Source organism: Ornithodoros turicata, chromosome 9 (genome assembly GCF_037126465.1).
Source record: "Ornithodoros turicata isolate Travis chromosome 9, ASM3712646v1, whole genome shotgun sequence".
Classification (NCBI taxonomy): Eukaryota; Metazoa; Arthropoda; class Arachnida; order Ixodida; family Argasidae; genus Ornithodoros; species Ornithodoros turicata.
The window spans coordinates 32,116,278-32,132,460 of NC_088209.1; the positions used below are offsets into that span (position 1 = coordinate 32,116,278).

At 45.2% G+C, this 16,183-nt stretch overlaps 1 long non-coding RNA gene across 1 annotated transcript in view; it reads right to left on the reverse strand.

Annotated features, from left to right (window-relative positions):
• Window positions 1–16,183, reverse strand: part of LOC135367899 (uncharacterized) — a 195,888-nt gene that overhangs the window by 120,421 nt on the left and 59,284 nt on the right. The window contains exon 3 of the long non-coding RNA XR_010414573.1: window positions 11,844–11,959. This is a non-coding gene — a long non-coding RNA (uncharacterized LOC135367899). The remainder of the gene's footprint in view (window positions 1–11,843; window positions 11,960–16,183) is intronic.

Consider the following 16,183-nt stretch of genomic DNA (forward strand, 5'->3'; position numbering starts at 1 on the left):
TGTCTGTCAGGAACCACCATGCACAATATTTTCGCTGCGTGATGTATTGTCGCTGCGTGGTGAATAAAAAAACAAAAAAAACTCCAAGACGAAGCAGCCATCGTCCAAGCCCGATCTCGGGTGGCGCAAGCCTGCGTGGGCACCAACTGGGACTGCGAACGTCACGAAGTGACGTATACTTCCCTCGGTCACTTACACGCTCTTTGAAGGAGTGGAAGGTTTCTAGAGGGCATGCAGGTCGGAGGCCTCTTGCGCACGGTACATGTCAGCCGCGCTCGTCCTTCCTACGTAAGCGCTCATGCTTTTTAGTGCACAACATGCCTCTGCCAAAAACGAAATATTTATAAAGGAACATTTCATTTGTAGCGGCCCGTGGACAACAACAACGACGACGACTAGAGCGCCGTGGCAGAAGCTTTAGTTGTGTCGGCAACGTCCTGGTGTGGAGCCACGGGTTGAGAAGCTCTTCAGCACATCCGGCCCTACGGGAAACTCAAAGGCCATCTTCTCCACATTCGGTGACCCGGACAATGAACACGTCAGTCCGGTTCACCATTCGGCCATTCACCGTCCCAAAATTTCACGACGGCTACCTCCAACAGGCATCAAGATTCGCACACCTGCTCAGGAAGCAGACTATCGCGCTATAGGGCCCGCCTCTTGAGCCATCGGGCACGTCTTTTCAACGGGGACTCGTAATGGTAGGTTACGCTCGATTCTTCCGACCAGGCACCCCTGGGCTTCAACGTCCCGTACAGGTCGCGATACGTCGTGGTCCCGCAGTCTTCAGGTCTCCAGCTACTTCGTGATGGCACTCCCCGGCATCACCAGCGACACTTCAATGAGCAATGCGCTCCGCTACAGGTCTCGGTACGTCTCTGTCCTTTCCGGCCTTCTTTCTGTCTTGCCCTTCCCGTTTTTCTTCTTTTACCATTAAGGTCAAGGTATCGTCCTAAGCATCATAATGTACTCTATGCTCAGGAGCATGAAGATGGCAGACAGGTGTCTTTATGCTATTTCTGCTCTCCCATCCTAATGCGTCATCATCAGACACGCTACTTGCGCGTGCACCTGAGCTAGTGCTAGCGCTGAATAACTCTAATGTGACAGCAGATCAACTACCTGCTGCCACGGCCAAATCGCGTCCTACCTGCGCAGCATCTATCTATTTGCTCAAGACGTAGGAACGCAATCTCTTTACGTAAAGGCCGACGTTGATGAATAGATCTCGCCTAATGCTCCTCCGTTCATATGCGCATCAGAACGCCTGTTGACGATGAAACAGGGCTGCCCATCTAGCGACTTCTTACCGCGAAGGACAGAAGAAGCAGACAGAAGGTAATTGGGGTAGATTTACACGTAAGATATGCCAACCTATTTGTTAAAAAAAGAAGAAAAAAAATTTGACAAGAAAGGTTCGTTAGCGCTTAACTTTGAAGTATGAACCAGTACCAAATAGCACAATTTCGTGTTCTCATGCTGTGTTATAATTAAGATTGCACGTTTTCAGTTTTAATCGAAAAACACCGAAAAACATACGCCGGGTAAATTTTCCGTCATTCGGTTTTAATCGAAAATCACCGAATACAGAGGGACATTCCAGCGGAGCAACGCCATGTTGAATGAGCGTCGGACGGAAATTACATTGTGATTTCTATTCACCGATAACTGTCGGGTAAACCATGTACACGCCAGGAAAAACGCCGAAAAACGCCGATTTCGTGAACATCAATAAATATCGGAAGACGTACGCCGAATCCGCCTAAAAATAAAACCGAAAACGCCGGAATCCTAGTTGTAATTCGGTGTCCCACGTCTTTGCCGCTTCATTACGGAAAACAACTAACAGAAAACTCACTTTTGTCAAAGCCATGGCAATATATAACTCTCAGGGCAACCAAGTAATTGCCAGAAAAGAACTGTACTTTTTCTGAGCAACACCGACACTGTTGAGATCTATTCGTTTATCTTCCTGTTGCTGCTCCGTTCAACGGTAGCGTACAAGCATCGCTGAAGCTCTAAAAAAATGGCGAGGCAGGCTCGCTGCTGGAAACTCGAGCAGCTAAAAAAGAAGAGGAAACTTCGGGAAAACTCACGGAAGAAAATCAAATAAGATTTGAGATATAGTATCGTAAAAATATTGCGATCTGCAACAAGACTTCCTGAGGCGGCTCTATTGAAAAAAAAAAATAAATAAATAAACTCCTCAGAGATTGTACGCCTTCTCATGGCCCCTTTGCACGAACCGGCTTTACGAGTGATACTCAAAAAGACGAAACAGTCGTATTCACATGTACGACGACTGAAACCTTTTTGTAAGAGGCCATACTAGTCGATCCGTGCGTTCGATTCATGAAGTTTCCAAACGTAGATGGCGCAGCGGGCGCTGTATCATCACGAAGACTTCGTGACCCTCCACAAAGAATCCGTGCCCCGCACAACAGTAACCTTTCTCAATGACCTGGCGATGCTACCTTTTCTATACATAAAACATAAAGAACAAAACTCTAGTGAGTATGCCTGTGAAACCTGGCCGTCGGCGTATATATGGCCTATGTAATAACAAGATGCATCTGCACGCAGCTCCACAGCTAAGCTAAGCGATTACTGCAAAATATTTAGATACCGGCAATTGTTGAGCGTGCGTGCACTTTTACAATGTTTTACACATTGAATTGTACCGACATTTCCTATAATTACAACGTAATGTTCCGACGGTTCGGTGATGACATCAAAAAAACTTTGAAGGGTGCTTACTAGCACATACACAACAACAATACTTCGTGGTCTATCTTTCCAGGCTCGGGTAAATTACAAGCGTCGTGCAGGGTTTAGCGAGATTTTCATTTCTTTAAATGCAATAGATAAACAATACTAAAGCTTTCTGAGCTTAATATGTACGAGCTTTCTCCTGGTGGACCACGCTTCGTCAGGTACAATTAAACAATGGGAAATTCGGGAAGCACAAATTACACTCATACATTGCCACGGATGTATTATACATGCACTCATAGTACACTCATGTAATTGTCCAACTACACGTCTAAGAACGGTAGAAGGATTGCACTTCGTCCTCCGAAAGTTTTATTCAATTAAGTTTACATCCTGATTTTTCTGGAGCGAATGTGTCGGTCAACGATGAATGACCTTTGTGCTACGAACGCAGCCAATTTGCTATGCAATCTACGTCAGTTAAATAGAAAAGAAAACAAGAACGCAAACGACATGAAACGGTCGCGCCAAATTCGACAAGCATTACTCCGTATTTTCTCCAGAGCACAGCATTTCAGTTCTGTCCGCGCCGAGATTAACGTCTCCATGTTTTTCCTCTGCCTACATAATCTAAACTATCCTGCATTTCGTCACTATTATCAGTTCCAACAAATTGATCTATGTGTTTAAGTTCCTCGTTCGATTTTTCATGTACTGTTGTAAAATAAACCTGGAGTTGGCAAAAAAGTTGGAAAATAAACCTGAACTGGCGTGATTACTTGGGGTAAATCATCACTATGTCCCGTATCTCCAAATAAAAATTTAACTTCTGTCTCTTCAATATTCCTCAAGAACAGTAAACTTCATTCCCCAATTCTTTGGCAACGTGCTACGTTCATCTCAGACTCGATGACGCCCCATGTAGGTAACCATGGCGCGACACGCTGAAAAAACTACTTCCTCCACATCACTTTACCCGGAATAACAACACAAAGGCGAGCAACCAACCCTTCGACTCTCAACTTCGAAAACAGAGAGAGAAACTGATGTTCTGAGGCTGGAACAACATAGAAGGGACAGATACAAACAAAGCCTCAAATTGCCTAAGAAATCAACGATGAAAGATGAAAGTCACTGAAAAGATTAGCCAGCTGTAGGGAACGAACCCACATCTTCTGGATTACCGGTCCAGGGCTCTTTCATCTTTCTTCGAAAACAGACTCTGCCCTCATCACAAACCGCGATATGAATACCTCGTACGGTATGCAGCTTTCGAAAACATGAAAACCACGTACTTCCATGGGTATGCTCAAACGGTCCCCCCCCCCCCCCCCCGCCGACGTTTATTTCCCCCTGAGTTTCATAAACCTCAATCCCGCATATACCCTTTGTGTTCCCATAGAACGGTAACGCTTCTGCTACAACACGAAAATAATTCATGGGTCTGTTCAAAGCCGCGCGGTACAAAAATTCCTGAAAAGACTCGTACAGAGTGAACGTGCTTTCACAATGAGTAAGTAACTACTGAAAATCTGTTGGCTAGACATGTGTACGTACATACATAAAGGAACAAAAAATGCGAGGCTCATGCATGTTCGTGAAATACGTTAACAGAGGGCGACGTGTAGAATACAGGGTGACTAATGTTTTCCTCGAGATAAGTGAAGGATGGTGGTTACCATCGAAATGCGCATCGTAAAAACAGAAGAACTAAGGTACACATTGGAATTACAAGGTACGAGCACGAAACAAGACGAGTAGTAGTAGAAGTAGTAGTAGAAGTAGAAGAAGTAGAAGTAGCTGCGTTTTGAAGCTTGGTGATGCCCGAGTTTCGGGTCTGCTGCTCCATTTCTTTTAGTTGAGGAGTATGTTCCTTCTCTTCGCTTGTATGTCGGCTGGGGGAAGGGGGTGCACTCTTAGAAATGAACTTTACCACATAGCACGCACCTAGCCAACCATGACCTCGAATGATATGGTTATCTGCCTTGATTTGTTCAAAACGGGAGGCGTACGCCTTTTTTGTGACACTTATGCTGTTCATAATTGTCACAAAAAAGGCGTACGCCTCCCGTTTTCAACAAACCAAGGCAGATAACGATATCATTTGAGATGATGGTTGGCTAGGAGTGTGCTATGCGGTGAAGTTCATTTTTAAGAGTCTAGCTGGATTAGGTAGCTTGTTGATTATTACATTTATAGATCGCAGGAGGATCGTCCTTTGCACTTTGGATCTATCTGCTGATAGTCAAATGCGGAGTTTCTTCTTCAGTGGACCTGGCCTAGTATTTCTGCATGATTTTCAGGACGAACAGGACGAAGGCGTCAGGAATGCGAGGAACCCGTACGCGAACACGTGCGTATGTAATCAAGGCTTTCCCGTAGTACGCATTTTACTGCGGCAAAGCACCCTTTACAGGCGTAGAGCGTATTCACGTTGTTATGCATTGCCTTTTTATTGAACGGTTAAAAAAGGGAAATCATTGCAATGAAGGTGTCTAGAAAGAAATATCATAGCTAGTTACTGTGTCACTATATATCTGTGTTTCTTTCTATGTTCTTTTTTTCAGCTATGATGTTCCTGGGACGGGATGGTCTTCTGGAGAGAATGACAACAAACCGAAACCCGACACTGCCTGTTCTTAGCCGTCTGCTACAGAGGGCGCTGGGTCTCGTTCAAGCTTTCCGTGCACGTCTCTAAAGGTTCAAGTAATCTTAGAACATTTAAAGAACATTTATTATTTAAACAAACGAATTTTATTTGGGGGAGGACGTAGGCAATGGTCAAAAATCGCGTGGATTGTCAAAAAAAACTTGAAAGGACCGAACGAGCCTTTCAAACTCGTGCTACGGAAGGGTGGAAAGGGTGGTAGAACGGCACACGGGTCTTGCATGCTTCGATATCACCTTCCCACGTTACTAAACAAACACATACACCTTTTCGAAAGCCCCGAGTTCAATAGGATCACTAAGAAACGGCGCTACGCATGTACTGGGCAATGCACGTAGAGCCTTAAATTGTGTTCTTGTGTTGTTATTACTGCTAGTGTTACTATTTTTCAGGTCAGCGCTTCCATACGTTTCTACATGTGAATCCTATTTATAGTGTTATTCATGCTCAGTGTTAAAAAGTGCTTTTTCTTTTTTGTCCTCTTTGATATACCATATTGTTGTAAGACACGTGTTTCTCAACATCACTGCCATGTGATATCGCGGACCCCAGGTGTTCTCAAGCTACAGAAATGTAGCTTTTTTCCTGGGACCACCGCCATTTTGTAGATGGGGAACGGACAATAAAAAAAACGAAATAGCATCAATATTTCCGGAGTCTTGTCACGCCGCGAACGCGAACGCTTGAATACCTTGAAAGTATGTACGATTCAAGTAGTTGGTATTTCCAAAAGCAACTGCATGAGCGTCTATTCTACCACGTACAAGCGCACGTGAAATGCGCACGTGAAATGGGCATGCGAATATCGCGGAGTTAGTTTCAACCAGAGTCACTAAATAGCGTAGCTTATTTAGTGACTCTAGTTTCAACCTGGCAAGGACAGATAACGCGGCCACGCATGTAAATCAAGGAAATGAGGACAGATTGCGGACGCCTCTGTGCACCATTCATCACACAATATCGTGCAAGGACGCTCGATAGAGCTGGAACTATCCTTCATGCGCGGTTTTCCGTAGGTATGTTTTCGCCAATCTTCATCGATTTTCCAGGGGAAACGCATCGTCTATAGAAGGTAGGGGTATGAGTAGGACAGCAAAGTTTGAAATATGGAAGATCTTTACTTCTCCTTTACTTCGACGAGAGACGAGAAGCTGCTTCGGAAATACAAAGCAGGTGCCGTTTTGAAGGAAATTGTGAGCATGCAATGTAGTATACAACTTTGGCTTTTTCAACTTTTTGAAAATTTGGTTAGCTTTCAACTGGTTTCTTCGTGGGCTTTGGAGCAATAAATATGCCTGTCGGTCCCATCGGTGTTGGCAGCTTCATGCATTTTGTGTGCCCGTAATTTTGTGACGATGAATTCGAAATGTCCAAGGTGTGCCGCTGTACGCTTTCAAGAGGTACTACAGAATATTAGAGAGGTCGACCAGGGTACTTACTTCCCTGAATCAATGTTTTCCTCGTCGTTGGAGGTACTTGAGGTCACTAGGAAATCTGTGTACCAGATGCACAAGAGGGCGTGTTTCTTTCCCTTCTGATATCGTGCAGAGGTACCGTAACACGGAAAGTCGTAGAGTATAATACAGATTGGGCTGGCTTAGTGCCATGATCCTAATGCTTACTGCGAGTGGTTTCTTACTTAGAACGATGCGTTATTAGGTCCGTACTCTTACGAGTTGCCAATAGGTTTTTGAAACCTATTTCGGATTTTATGAGTATGTGCCCACCAGTGTTGGCCTCACCCAGGGTGCTAATGATACTGCATAAAAACCCGGTGTCATTCAATGTGCTCGTACCACGTAATACTCAATAACCATTCTACATGGAACCTCAAAATAGTAAACAAACGACAGGGGAGCGCAGGTAACGACCACTTCGTCGTTGTAACACAAGCTGTTCAATCTCAAAGCAACAACAACAACAACATATATATTGTGATGATGAAGTGGGGAGGTTTTCCACTCTGGGAGTGGAACGCTACCCCATAGCTAGCTAGCTCACTTCGATCATTCCCGTCATCACTCATCGTCATCACTGATCATTGTCACCACTCAATCTCAAAGCAATCTCATAAGTATATACTGGGTATCTGCACCTACAACAGCAGAATTAGATGGAGATTAGCTTGAGTATTAACTGCAGCTGCTTTTTGCGACTTGCCGCATATCGTGATGCTAGGAAATGCCACGAAGGATTTCATTTAAAAAAGGGACGTCTGTGAAAGGATCTTGTCTTAGTGTGATGGCTGCAAATTAGGATAATTAAATCACGAAAGTTCGCGATTCACAGCTCAGCAACCTTTTAGCAGGTTTAATTGAACATCTTCTCAGATTAGCCGCACTTGGAACGAGAGAAAGCGATAAAAGATCCGTTTTGCATAGCAGAGGAAATTAATTACGGTGCCTGTTAGCCAATGGAAATGAAAACCGCCACGGCAAAGTGAACGGCTGTTGAAGACAAAAAACAAAAAAATAAAAATCGTACTAAGAAATCACGGCACTATCGGAATGAAGATTCTTGGCTTTCACTAATGGTACTATGTCATTTGCATCTCTTCCGTCTCGTCTTCGTGTTGAATTTCGTCTTGCTTTACGATTAAAAAGAAAAAAGAAAAGAACCTAGAGACAAGGTGATATTCTCAAATCTGGACGAGATGTTCTAATTAAATTTCGTCAGACTGTGTTTAAAGCGTGCAGTGTTCCTCCTTCACGCTGCTTTGAACGCGCCGCAAACCTCCCCCCGTTCCCCTGGAAAACTGGAGAACCTCTTCATTTCGCGAGGTTTTCGCGCTAAGGCCTCTGAAAGAAAGAAGAAGAAGAAGAAACCTCTACCGGGTGCATATCCTCCTGGCCCGCCGTAATACAGTCTCCTAGTTTAATCAACCCCAGATTCCTTATGCTTTTCTTATTACATGAGCTACAAAGGCACATTACCGATGCAGGATGATATGCACATCACTACTATGATAGGAGCAGCACGTTCCTTTTAAATTGCTCGGCAGCATTCAATACGTCTCTTTGCCTCTCTGCTAATGCAGGTACACAAATAAATAAATAAATAAATCCTCTCACACCTGACTGGAAACACCTCCCACAAACGTACAAAGGGAAATAACAAAAGCATACAGATCCTCGGCCTTCTCTCTTATATGTATATAAGCGCAAAATAACTTAAAACGCAGTTGGAAGTAACACCGCAACTCTCAGAACTGAAGCGCTAATCATTAACACGCGGATAGTCTGCAAGTCCCGACACTCTCAAACTCATTAATCTACTACAGCCCCAAACAGGTGTTACTTGGCCTGCAGTCTCTCACCATCTTGCGCCTAGCGCCCACTGCGGTGAACCCCTCTGTCAGGCAACCGATTCATCGGCTAGCCGATGAGACGTTAAAGCGACGCCAGGGGAGCGTGAACACACCGTGGCGTACCCGTCGTCAGCCCGCTGCTGCGACGGAGGCACCCGACGCCCTATCTCTGTTTTCCTGCCGGCAATTATGGATCACTTCCCCACAGAGATCAGCTCAACTTGAGCGCTGGTGTGGAAACTGGAGCGTATTAGATGCGAGGAGAAGAAATATCCCCCTCATTTCTCGGAACGGGAGGCTTTCGACAGGGAAGAAGAGGAAGTTGTCGAATTTTTCGTCTAGCCTCGGGACGATTTTGGTTGGTTCGGACTTAGGAAGGGAACGGGCGGTGATCAATTTGCTGCACACCGCTTTTGTTGAGCCCCGTGTTAACAACAACAACCCGCCGCCCCAAACAACACCGAATATCCTTTGGATAACGAGAGGATAGAGAGGTAGCAAGCGAGTTGGTGGTAGGATCCATAACTTAAAAACCCGAGACTAGGCGACAGAAAACGACAACGCAGACAAGGTCTCCTTGTCTGAAAGTCGTTTTTTGTCCCCTAGTCTCGGGTTTTTAAGTTATGGATCCTTTGGATGTACGAATAATGTCCTAATGAATTTGTACGTCCCATGGACAGCCCTCAAATATCCGTCGGACGTACGAATCCGTTAGGACATCCAGTGGGGGGGGGGGGGATATGTTTATTAAAGATAAAGGAAAGGGGGAAAGGTCAGACAGGCCAAGGCCGACTTGCTATTCCCAAGAGAAAAAAGAAGCAAAAAAAGGAAAAGAAATATTGGCCATGGGGTGGCTCAAAGGCTCAAAGGAGCAGCCCAGTGTCCTTCAGGTAGCGCAGGAGGGCTCGGGTGACTGCCCACTGTCTGGAGTGCCGGACAAGTCCCAGCAGTGTCCGCCAGGGAAAGTTCCCTGTGACCTAGGGAAGTGAGACTTGTGGCGAGAACAGCTCGGGGGCCGGCGTACCGCTTGCAGTGCAACAGACATCCACAGGATATTCGGTGTTGTTGGTGCGGTGTTGGGGAGTTTCATCCCCAGGTGCGATACTCTAACCCATTGCTGGTGGTGATGTGGGGAATGAAATAATCAGCTCCTTCACAATCAGGATCGAAGTCCTATGGTGTCCAAAAAGGTCAAAATACCTTTTGAGCGTGGAGCGTTGGTGGGCTCAATTTGGCCAGGGACCAAGCAATTTTGAGATAATTTGGGACTGACATTCTCTCCCCATCTATGCTGAGAAGAGTTGACCCAACGCTCGCTTTCCGCATGACACGAAACACCCCTCGTCAAGATGCTGCATTAATTCATCGGATACGACTCGGTGTGGCTTTTACAGCTCAGTAGCGTTACCGCTTGAGACAAGTTGACTCTCCTAGCTGCTGTCACTGCGGTGCTTTAGAAGGTCTAGATCACCTTTTTCTTCATTGGCCACACTACCAACCTTCCGGAACCGCACTCTCCGCGCCCCTTAATCTGCCGGACTCTCGACCACGTGTCTGTCTTCGATAAGGGCCTACGAGCATGTGTTGCAAGCCCCATGTAGCAGCATCGACATCATCGCGAACCGAGCTTAGCTCGCTCACTGTGCGTGAGAAATAAATCATTCTTAGTCTGGCTTTCGTGTCGCTCGGTAGTCCCTTGCCTCGCTCCCCCACACCCACAAACGTAATGTGTTGGACAGAGGTCAGACGTTGCAAATCCAATGCGCTGTCTTTATAGCAGGGTCCTACCGCATGCGGTGAAAGGTATAATCCTGCAAGTGAACGTGGCAATCGGTGGGGAGGGATAGGAGAAGACAGCACGTTCAGATGACGCCACTAGGAGTGTGAAGAAAAGTCGTGCCGCCACCATACTATTAGCATATGTAGCCGAAACAAGAGGTTGGCAAACCCCTTGAAACGATCCATCTGAACAACCGCCGGCAGCCTTGTGACCTTATTTTTATTTGATTTAGTTCCTACGATATATTATGCTGAGGTATAATTGATGTTTGTAATAGAATATCCCTTCTTATTCTGTTTCATTCAGCTCCAAGCTGCAGAAATGTGCCAGAGAACATACGCCCGTTCCTCTCCTCTTAGCTTCTGCAACAGCTTCCCACGCTCAGCTCAGTCACCTACGTCCCCATAAGACTGTGTGTCTTGCCATGTTTATAGCATCACCTTCCATTGCTAGGTAGGCATAGCACGTGATTCATAATAGTGGACTCTTCTTGCTCGTTCGCAGAGTATGTAGACGCACTCCGGAGTTCCGAATGCTCGCAGGAGCGTCTATGTAGGCACCATTCGACGTGCTATTACAGGAGCATGTACATGGAACCCACAGTTCAGAACGTAATTCACAGTTACGTTTCCAACAACCGCCAATCGCAAATAGCATGTTGGCATAAAGTGTAAAAATCACAACGTACTGCTTGCGACGCACTTGTCTGAAATCTTCATTCAGAGGTGCAGCAGCTCGTATTGGCCTGACCGCACCTGAAGGAGCTGTACCAGTATTGTGTTTGAGGGTGAGTAGTATGCCGTCCGAATTTACTAGTCGGAAGACACAATCTTGCAACGCCTGCAGATTTCAGACAGGATAACCCTCAAGCGGTCGGTTTGACAAAAGTATATCGCAGGCAGTAGTACATTGCGCTGTCGGCAAAATAAAAATCACGACATGATATTGTTGCGTGTACATGAAATGCGAGTTTTCTGAACAGTGAGGATTACAAGGTACAACATGTATCTCCTTCATTATTGAAGAAGTGCACCTAAAAGGAACGATGTTTTCTTAAAGGCACCCCATCAATCATGTCACACCACACACCCAGCGCGCGATACCCCACATAAAATGAAATTCTCTTTATCTTCGTCCTGAGATTGGACCTGCAAAGGAATACACCCAAAATGCCTGCCTGCCTGCTTTACGTCAAAATATAGTTTGCCTTTCGCTCTTTTTTCTTTGATATTTTTACCCGATTTACCGCTACCGATTTAGCCAAATGCAGTTTCGGGTCAATATCCAGTTCCGTAGAGTAAATATAAACCCTCATTCCTGCGGAGTGTTTCGAAACGGTAAAGCAATGAAGCTCAAAAAGAAAACGACCTACTTACCACTCGCAATAGCGCAGCGAGGCTTTTGGTGTAATGCGTTCTGCTTGATGCGAGGGAGGTTCATTTGACTTTTGAGCGACGTCGGTGTACTGCTGTTGTTGTTGTATTTGCAGGCTCTATAAAACGAAAACACCACATTGAAAACGTTGTTTGAAAGAAATTATACGATACGCGCTTGTCTTAATGGGAGGGTGGCGCCGCGTGCATTCTAAGCGAAAAAGGAGTAGTTTTAGTACTGCAGGGACTAAATGTATGGAAGTTTATGCGAAGCATAGGGGCTATACTATTATTATTATTGTTGGCTTTATTATTATTCTTATTATACTCTTATTATTACCAAGGCTTTGGCTGTTCTTGGGCACGGTAATAAAGATTATTATTATTATTATTATTATTATTATTATTATTATTATTATTATTTGCAGAGTATGAGAGCAAATTTTAGAGTCGGGGAAACCACGATGAGAAGCAATGGTTCTCTAGGAGCCTAGAAGTAATTACTCCTAATTTATTACTACTTAATTACTTTTTTTTTCTTAGGGTGTAATAGGAACTGCCAAACCAGATATGCATCATCATAGACCAGAAAGATGGTTTGACTGGCATTCATGAATAAACGTAACAGGAAGATTTAACCGAGCTGTTTTCATTCTGATATGAGGTAAAGATAATGCTATGCCTCGAAAGAATTAATGCTTTAAGCGAAGAGCAATTGTGTTCTGCGCTACCTACAGGGTTACAGACTACAACAACAACAATAGATGCTGACGATGAGATGGGGTGTTTCAATGGGGCGGTGCGGTACCCTACCCAACAGACAAATAACATACATATGAAGGCAACGCATATTCGCAATGCCATGTTCTATACCCAGTGTTGTGATAAGAAGCGACCTAAATGAAGCACTTAGAACAAATAACATATTTTGTGGGACCTTTTGTACTAAAAATTTCTTGATTGGTGCAGCAGCACAGGCTTTTGTTCCAACGTTTCATCGCCCTTCAATGTTGAAGAAGACCCCCAAAAAATAAATTTAAGCTAGAGTCTGTTAAGTGAGGCCGCCTACACGCATTTTAACTCACTTCAACTTTAACTTACATTGAAGTGCACTAACACCGTTGTGACCATGAAGCCGGTATGCTGGTTATCCACATTATAACTGCCAATATAGCACCTGCACGTCTTGTCGCGCTCTCTGTCGGTGACTTTACGTTCGATTACGTTGTTTTTAAGTCGTTTTATATTGTACCGCAACAGTTGTATGTTCTGCGCAGCTCTGTCATTCGAATGTCAAAACGAGTGTAGTTGTTTCGTACTCCGAGCGAGATAGCTAAAACGAGCCATACTCAGTTTTCAGGGAGCACATGCGCACACTTTACACGTGAATACAACAAACCATATCTTCAAAACGTGAATCCCAAAGGAAATTTGTCGTTAGACCTGAAGAATGGCTGAACGACGAAGCAAGAGCAAGAATGGAACTTTCCAGAATCTGCGTGCTTGATGTCTACATTTTCTACCCATAAACTTATGGGGGGCGGCAACTCCATTTATTACGTCAAGTTTATGTGGAGGATATCAGAGCCCGCCAAGGCAGTACCATGCATTATTTATAACACGTCGAAAGCATTTGATGATACTGCACTGGAAAGAGGTAAGGCACGCAAATTTAAGCCCGACAACACAGAGATAGGCGACGATTTAGAGGAAACCCGGCATTTCGTGCGTTTGGTGAAAAGAAATTGTGGGCTGAGAAAAAGCGCCGAGTAGCTATGTGTGGTCTCAGGAACAGCTGGCTCTGTCTGATGGACAACGTGGTTATGAAACTTGAGCGAAAGCGCGACGGTTTATGCGAAGCATTGTGTCACATGATTGCTGGGAAAGAATGTTGTGCTGGAATGCGATGTTAGAATATTGCCACTGAGTTTGTCTTCGAATTAGAGTAGCGCATTGGGGTAGCGTAGGTAGGTAGGTACGCTACCAGCATTTGAGTAGCGTATCGCCCCTGGCGATGAAACTCCCTATTCGTCATCACAAAACGAAGTTGTTGTTGTTGTTGTTGTTGTCTTCGAAATCACATCCCCCTTTAAACTCCTTTTTGTTTACTTCATTACCTTGATTAGCGTGCAGCATACACATTTGGTCAACAAGTGAAATAAATATTCTATTCAGCATACACCTATTACTGCTTGCTGTCTGCTAATGAAGGTAATGAAGCATAAATGTCCTTTTGTTTTCTTTTTTTTTCTTCTTTGCTAATTCACTCCAAATGTTACAATACTTAAAATGTTTAGAAATATACAAAAAGAAGGTTATGTGGGCGTCGCAGAATACGTTCACTCAGATTACGTATACTGCCAAACCTGCACTGAAAAAAAAAAAAAAAAAAAAAGGAAGAGAAAAGCACACACACATTTAACTGTCACCCTGCTGATGCAACGAGAAGTAATACGTTGGCAATCGTCGAAGTGCTAAGAAAATGCGGGGATAATTATAAACTGCGCGTAATGGTTTGCAGATATGGGTAAAATGTGGGAACACAACTGCAATGAGTTATGACGTAATGCTAGAGAGGATACCGCGATGTAGGACTTGGCGTGAAGAAATAGTCGCACGATGTGGAAGCGCAGGAACCGCGAGCCCAGAGTTGGTCCCTCAATGAGTTTGAAGGTCGCACGACACCACAACCGTCCACCATGCGACTGCGTATCCTTTTGCGGGGCTACAAACGAGCTTCCTGCGGCGAACCAGTGGACGGCATGCGAAGCTTTTATTTTGTTTGTTTTTTGTGTTACAGCGGCCAAGAGCATAAAAATAAGTGCTGATATGCTTTACATAATCGGCGCATTTGACAGCACTTGTCAAGTTCACAATACACACAAAGTCAACAGGCCTAACTGCGTGTACTGCAACGCGTAGACAATTCGGCCACCAACACATCGGCGGAGAGTCCTCGATCTGCCGGAGGGAGTCGGGACACAGCGCCCCTCCCCCACCGTTTCATGCCACGAGGTCGGGCAGGGTTTCGTTGCAGGCAGGGTTTCGCGTTGCGACATTGTGAGTCAAATTTTTACAGGATTTTCCTTTTCATCCGCATGAAACACGTGATTGTTAGGATATCCCTCGAAACGTCCAACTTGAGTTTCAGCTGGGCAGACATCTCGGAGGGGCCTTGACCTCCCTGGGAAAGCTGGAAGGAGGTTTAACGCCCCCAATTCCCGGCGCAGTCGGCGCTTACGCATTAAAATGGGAAGTCCGAGAGCGACCCTTTGTTCATGTCGGCAGGGCGAAGCCCACGCGCCACCCACGCCACGACGAAGCAAAACGTCAAAACGTCGTTCTCCCGCTCTCAGTCTGCCATAAACGCTTCAGCGCCCACGGTTCCCGTGGCACCATCTATCGTCCGAGACTAGCTTTTCTGCGCAGGCCAAAGAAATATCCGAGGGGGGCAACCCAATCATGCTATCGCATTAATAACAGAAAGGTCACCGTCATTTGTTCTATTTACGTCAATAGTGGAGCCAACGCCTTTCCACGGGAAAAGCAAGCCTATGGATAGAGGTAAGCGATACGATTACGCACATGTTAGATCCGCGACCTCATCCACAACCGCGCTAGGTGAAAAAGGTGAACAGCGTCCGCGCTGGTATTGAGTGATGTGATGTGAAAAAAAAATGGGGATGTGAGTTTCGACGAAGTCGAACTGGCTACCCTAGTACACTTATACACAGAAAGTACAAACAGATGATGAAAAAAACAGAGATGATGATGGAGTTCAACATGTAGTTCAAAAGTTTCGACAAAGTGAGAGTAAAATGTCGGAATCGCTGGAGGCACACACAACACACATCACATATTCAGCGTGTCATAAAATGTCTATAAGCCCGGTAGTATGCAGAAAGTCTTCAAGTGCCCTTAGCGCCTTGTCGGACGACGGAGGACCTAACAGTTTCGCGATGTCCAAGGCTCGGGAGTCCACACGAGAGAGGTATTGAGTATGTCCGCACAACCGCGGTCTTTGCATTGGTAGGAAAAAATCTGCATGACGATACAAAACCCTCCCAGGAACGTTACGCCATCCACAATTGTCCAATAACACGAATTGAGAACGCAGCAGTGCAAGGGGTGCCACGCTTCAACACCATTTTGTATTTACTGCGTGCTGTGAATTATGGCTCCCCCTAGCGGACGTCGGCAGAGGCGCTAATGCTTATTTGCGGATAAAATGAGGATAACCAGGTGGATTTCAAGACATTGTTCCTCTATCCGCACCCACTCATACCTCTACCTATGGGTTACTTTTGTAGACTCAACCCCCACCACCACCACCACCACCACCA